This window comes from Manis pentadactyla, chromosome X (assembly GCF_030020395.1).
Source record: "Manis pentadactyla isolate mManPen7 chromosome X, mManPen7.hap1, whole genome shotgun sequence".
In the NCBI taxonomy this organism is placed as follows: domain Eukaryota; kingdom Metazoa; phylum Chordata; class Mammalia; order Pholidota; family Manidae; genus Manis; species Manis pentadactyla.
The window spans coordinates 13,356,743-13,363,980 of NC_080038.1; positions in this window are offsets into that span (position 1 = coordinate 13,356,743).

A 7,238-nucleotide genomic window follows, 5' to 3' on the forward strand; every position below is an offset into this window, starting at 1 on the left:
TTACAAAAGCCATTATTTTTTTAAGTTCTTCACCTGGGAACGCTGTTTGAAGTACAGTTTTTAAAAAATCTTCCACAATGGAGTGATAATCATACCGAGCTCGTACAGTAAACTTTCCATCAATAGCACCATGACATTAAATGAGGTAAAGAAAATTTTAGCTCAGAACTTTGAAAAACTCCATGAAAGAGACAGAAGTTTGATACCTCACAACAGTGTTGAAGTTCTGTACGTTGGCTTTGATGATTTTCATTCAAGAAAATCAGATGCACTGCACTCCTATTAATACTTTAAAAACAGGAGTCAATGCTTAATATCACTAGAGCCGAATAAGGCACTAGAAAAACGAACATCATATATTTATCTCTTCTAATTATTTGTCGTTTTCACCTGCATTCCAAAAGGATTTCAGAAGCCGTATGAAGCAGAGCTAAAGGAGAACCAAAGCCCACGTTCATTTGACAATTAAAAAGGTAACTGCTGATCAAAAAGGCGGGTAAGGAGAGAGGTTAACAGGCAAGAGCCCAGGAGTAAGAAAAGCGAGTGAACATCAGGAGGAAGACATGACTCATGATATATACGAGGACACACACAACAACGAAGATTTGGGGGGCATGCATGGATTAGTAAACATACTACGTTTACTTCCTAGCTTTGTCCCCTGCCAGGGACTAAAATCAATGACAAGACGAGCCATGACCCCACCTAGAATCTCGATCTTGGCTTCCAAACACCATTCTCCCGTAAAATGAAGCAGGGCTTCCTGGAAAGAAGTGAATGACAGGGCTGGGCAGGGAAAGTAGAAATGAGCCTAAAACATCTTGTGACGTCAGCAAGTAAGGAAGTCCTCAGAACAAAGTGGAAGCGTGTCAGAAGGCCACAGGAGCCAAGCAGAAGGAGCACCCTCCCAATAGCCACAGATGGGAAATTTGATCAAAAAATAATGATAACGTTGGGTGATAACTCATATAATACATAAATGCCAATGAGTCCATACTTATAGAAAACATGCAATTGAATAAGGAAATAAATGGAGGAGAAAGGACAGCTCTTCCTTACCAATGAAACCCAAGTAGTATATTCGAAAGAATGAGCAAATAGTCACCACTAGGCAAACACACAGTACTCAGTACTGCAGGTAAAATCCAGGAGCTAACTGACTCAGTGGACAAGACGTTGAGGAGAAGCAGGAGGATAGCATAGCCTCAAAGCGCCCTCCCACCCAAGATGCTTACTAGTTGCAAAGGGACAAATAGTAACTTTACAGTGGAAAAATCCAGAAGACACCATGTTAACCAAGTGGTCAATGTCAACATCACCAGAAACAAGATATATGGACCCCATATACTCCTGACACGATGCAATGAGAAGGTGATATCATCTGTGACGTGTTCTTGCCAAAAACGCAAGTCTCAGTCTTCATCAAGAGAAAATATCATACGTGCCAACACTGACAGACACTCTACAAAATAGCTGATCTGTACACTCATCAAAAATATCAAGGTCAGGAAAGACAAGGAAAGAATGAGAACTGCCACAGGCTGGAAGAGAATAAGGAGACAACTAAACTCAGTGTGGGGTACTGGATCGGATTCTGGAACAGGAGAAGCACGTGGGGGAGGAGGTCTGGGGAAAGGCCCACAGGGGCACAGTTTAGCTATCAGTACTGTACCAGTGTTAATATCCTGCTTTTGAAAACTGTACTGTGCTGCGACAATTACCATGATTTTACGCTATGTAGGTAAGTTAACATTAAGGAAGTTGCAGGAACTCTAATATTTTTGCAACTTTTCTGCAAATCTTAAAGTGTTTTACGAATCAGAAGAGCTACCGAAACATGAGAAAAAAGACTGCTGTGAATTTCCTATTAGACAAGGAAAAGAGGGAAGTAAAATGGTGAAGTGTTCACTGTCAGTTAACTGCTCGTTGTTAAGGAAGCAGACACATGCATGAGAAATATTTTCTTGAGTTCAGGGGTTCACAGTAAACTCCACATTCTATGAAGACTGAAAAAGAATTTAAATTATTTTCTTTAGGATAGTAAGTGTGAGTATGCTTGGCAATTAGAAATGAATATTATGTAAGTATTCACTCTGATATACATTCATTAATGACACTTGCACCTGCTTCATAATCGGGTATTCGTGTTCTTGTCTAGGGAAGATTTATCAATAAACCAAAAGGAAATATGAAAGAAAGAACTGAAGGAAAAGTTCAGGACTTCAATTTCGCTTTCAGGAAGCACCAACAGCCTGAAGGAACCTCTGCCCACTGCAAATACTACAACATGGAAAGATACGCGTGCAGAACTGATTTCTCAGTAACCCACCTACACTGAGGACACCATTTTCCACCAAGCTTCTTACCCCCTTATGTACTTCAGGCTAGAAAGACTAGTCTTCCGATAATCTGACTGCCTTAAAAGGAAATATTCCGAACCACGAACAAGGAACTAAATGTTAGCCGGCTTTGGCGATTCAAATAATCCAACAGTGACACTCTGTGGACAAAGTAGAAAACACTTAAGCACCTGTTTTTCTTAATAAATCTCTAAAACAGGGAAGAAATCCTACTTTGGAAGGAAACAGGGCGTAAATAAGTAAAGAGACAGCAAATAACCATTACATTTAATTATAATAACTCTATTCTTAGGATGAACTACGGATTAAAAGAATATTTTAATATAAACATGCCACGTGGTTATCAATGTGTTTGATCTTAAAATTATATGAATCGGCCCTGCATTACAAACTTATTAGACAGCAGAAGATGTATGGAATTACAATACAGATTGGTACTCCTAAAAATACCATTGCCATCTTATCCTGGCACAGTGCTTTATGCATTTCAAAGTGCCTTCGCCTACTTATGGCAGACACCATGAGTCTTTGGTAGGCAGTTAACATTTTCTCCAAAGACCAAAAACTGAGACTGACAAGTTAAGAGTGCCTGTGCCACTTAGGGGGCATTACTAGCCTTACGTAAGTAAATAAATGCATTTTCTGCTGGGCCAAATTGTATACAGTGTAATCATCTCCTCTATTCACCCTGAGAGGAGGAAGCATAGCAAAATATGACGGAAATTTAAAACAGTACAACCACTCCAGAAAATTGCCTGACAGTTTCTCGTAAACGCTCATCTACCCCATGACCCACTACGTCGACTCCTAAGAACGCACCCAAATTAAACGTAAACTTACGTTCACAAAGAGACTTCCATAATAATGTTCATAGCCGCTTCACTCATAATAGCGAAAAACTGGGAACAACCCAAATGCCCATCGCAAGGAGCATGGGTGAACAAAGTATGGGTGCTCAAGCAATGCAATACTGCTCAGCAATAAACAGGAATGAATATTGCTACAACCAGATCATCTCCAAAACATCATTCTGAAGACACAGACACTGTGACACAAAAGAGTACACACCGTACCATTCCATTTCTATGAAGCCCGAGAACAGGCGAAACTAATCTGCGACAGAATAAACATGAGGAAGGTACTTCGCTAAGTTCCTGGGGGATTGTGACTTACCGGGAAGAGACGTGAGGGCACTTTCTGGGATGATGGAAAGGTTCTTCATCTTGCTAGGGGGGTAGGTATACATGTGTGTCTAAACTCATTGAACTGTGTACTTAAGACCTGTGCGTTTCACTGCATGAAATTAAACTCGATCTTGAAACAAATTAAGCAGAATGAAAAGAGCAGATTTTTCACTTTAATATACAAACCATATCATTCTCCCTTGGAGGAGATGATCCTCGTGTGTTGGGCGCAGGGACAGGCTCCATGTCCCCTGGGCGCGAGCGGTAGCTTTTGAAACTTCCGGGAAAGCTCACTTGCGAAACTCCTTGGTCACCTTGGCTTGGCAAAACTTCTGCTCCTGAAAAGCAGCACAGAAGAAAGTCGCTTCACACACCTGCTCCTTTAATAATACGGATATGTTCTCAGAATGCCAGCTCAAATTGAACTGGAGTCCTGGTTGAATTCCAGAGAGTAACAGAACAAGACATTTTCCACTAGGGATTTGGCATAAATCTTTAAAAGTTGAAGGGCTACACTGCCCATGCCTAGGAATATGAATCAAGGTCGAACACAATTCCCAACTGTGAAGTGAATCCTTCCCATCTTAAAGGCTACAGAGTAAAATGCTGGGACACACAGAACGAGAGAGCAGGCTTCCTGAATGCTTTTGTAAAGGAGCCCAAAAAGGCTTTTAACTGAGGGAGGTGGCAAGCCTCTGAAAGTGAGTCTGAGTCTATTCTGCCCTGGCCACCACCCCATCCACCTCCCCCCCCCGGCGCCCCGCAGGGCGAACTGGGCAGGGCACTAAAGGCGTGGTGCGCTCCCCTGCCAGGTGAGAGCTGCTAAGAGGATCTCTAAGGTCATTTCAGCTCTGAGATTATGACTGCTCCTGCAGTGAACTGTGACATTACCTAAACAAACAAATGCATGTGAAATATGAGCCCCCAAATATTCTGGAATTATGCAGGCTCGGTTATGATGCTGAGTCACTCACTCTGCCACTAGAAAAAGACACGGAGTGCAGTGTTATCACATTGTGTCTTGTAATAGACATTTGAACTCTGGAACCACAGTACCGGGAGGGGAAGTGTTAGTGAGAAGCAGAATGAAGGGATTCAAGTTTCACCCCCTTTCTTCTTCGCCTTTATTCCTGTAGCGGAGATACTAATGAACAAAAGCTCAGAAGAGAGAAGCAAAAGGAGATAAAGATTTCAAGTTAGAGAAATGCAGACCAATATTACAGAAACAAATCAATTATAAAATACCTCCAATTTGAGCTGCAACTCCAAATTTTTTAACTGGGTTTTTTCTGATTGTAAAACTACTGCACGCTATGCATAATTAAACTGTGTTGTTTTCATGTAAAGGAAGACTACACAGCAATGGGAGTAAACCAGTTATTGCTACACAACCAGGATGAATCTCACAACCAGAACGTTGAGTAAAAGCCAGACACAAAAGAAAGTATTGAGCAAAGCTCCCAAAAACCTTGGATTTTCCCAAGCAGTGAGCGTGATAAACCTGTCTTCTGTTATGTTAACAAGGTCACTTTGGGAATGCCCCTAGATCACCTAAGGATGGGGGCTGGTCACCCAAGGCACCGAGCCTGTGATTAGAGGGTTGGAACTTTCGGCCCCATCCCCCTGACGGCCAGGGAGGGGAGAGGGGCAGCAGGCAGAATCGCTCGCCAATGGCTAGTGAGTTAGTCAATCCTGCCTGTGTGATGGAACCGCCATAGAGAACGCAAAGGCAGTGGGTCGGAGATCTTCCGGGTAGGTGGACACGTGGGTACTGGGGGACAGTGGCGCGCCGGGAGACGGTATGGAAGCCCTGCACCCTTTCCCAAGCCTTGCTGAACCATCTCTCCATCTGGCTGTTGCTGACTGATACCGTTTGGTAGTAAAGCAGTGCTCCAGTAAGTAAAACGTTTCTGAGTTCTGTGAGCCGCCCTAGCAGATGAATCGAACCCAGGGAGGTTGTGTGATCCTCTGATTTACAGCTCTTCGGTCAGAAGCACACCGCCCGGGAGTGGGACTGGCGCTGGCGTCTGAAGGGGCGGGGGTGACGGGTCTTGTCGGACTGAAGCCTTAACCTGTGGGATCTGACGCTACCTACCAGTAGTGTCTGAATTGGGTTCAATTCTCGTCCGCTGCTAGTACCCGAGAATTGTTTGGTGTGCTGTGGGAAGCGCCCCTTTCCCCGCCCCTCCCCCAAGCACACTCGTAGGAATTGGATCCAGGAACCCAGAACAGTTCTCATCAACTGACCTAAAGCTCAAAAACAGGCAGAAGAGATCAGTGGTGGCAGATGTCAGGACTGTACTACCTTGCAAGACGAGTAGGGACTGGAAGGGAGCTGAAGGCTGATTCTGGGGAGCTCATAACCTATTTCTTGGTGCGCGTGCTAGTTATATGTGTGCGTTAACTTGAAAATTACTTAAGCTGCATATTTATGATTTATGCATACGTTTGTATGTGATAGATCTTTATAAAAAGTCTACCTAGATCAAATTAAGCTCTCTATACAAAATTCAGACGCTAAATTAAGTAATCCACCACCAATAAATATCATAACCCTTAGCTAGATTTCATTCTCTTTCTTGCTCCGTGTATATTTTACATAGCTTGAATCACACTGTGCGTGCATTCTGAGTAATTTGTGTGTCATTTGAAATTAAAAAAAATTTTTTTCCACCTTTAAAAATTTTTTGGCTGACGTACAATAATTTAAGAGATATTTTACAAGCCTGTGTGATCTTCCATTGTGTGTATGTCCGTAGGTCATGTTTTGTGTTTTCTGTTGTGGGACATTTGTGTGGCTTCCAATTTTGCACTCGTTTGCTTTAATGCTATGTGCACATCCAAATGTAAATGTTTATGTACATCCCTGAGGAGCTCCTTCTAATGGATATCTGGAAGAATCACTAGATTAAAGGCTATGAACATTTCAGGGGCCCCTGATAGGTGCTGCCAACATGTGCAAAAAGGCTGTATTAATTTTCATTCCAGGAGAACTGCAGTGGTTTTTCTCCATTATTACCAAAGTGAGCTACCATGTAAAAATTGCTAATTTGGTAGACAGAAGGATAACGTTTATATCCCATTCTAATTTGCATTTCTCTTGTTACTAACGCGGTTGAATATTTTTCAGATGTTTTCTATCCACTAAGAGTTCTGTGATTTGTTATTTTTCGTGTCTTCTGCTCTTGGCCTGGGATTGGGATTTCAGTGTTTCCTGTTTGATTTGTATGAGGCGTTGCCATCTTCAGAATCGTAAGCCTGGAAAATGTTTATTTTCAGCAAATAACTTTTCTCAGGTGGTGATGCGATTTTGGAGTCTGATAATTTTGAGATAAGAAGGGGTTCTTTGTTTTATTTCATGAAATACATCAATACTTTTGTGATTTCTTGAACAGCTCTTATACCTAATCTTTAACTACATTAGAAAAATGCTCACGTATCTTCTAATTTTCCATACTTCCACTTACTAGATACTCAACTCTTTAATCCATCTTGAAACTGTTTAAGTGTGTGATGTGAGGTGGAACCCAGCGCGCTTTTTGCTTCAGTCGTTAAACACTTGTACCAGCATGATTTCCTATCCATGTTTCTCATATTCATATCGTGTTAACACTAAATTCTTCATTGTTTATGAGCTTCCTACTGCACTAAATCTGACTCCTTACTTCAGAACTAGTACTATTTTAACAATTGC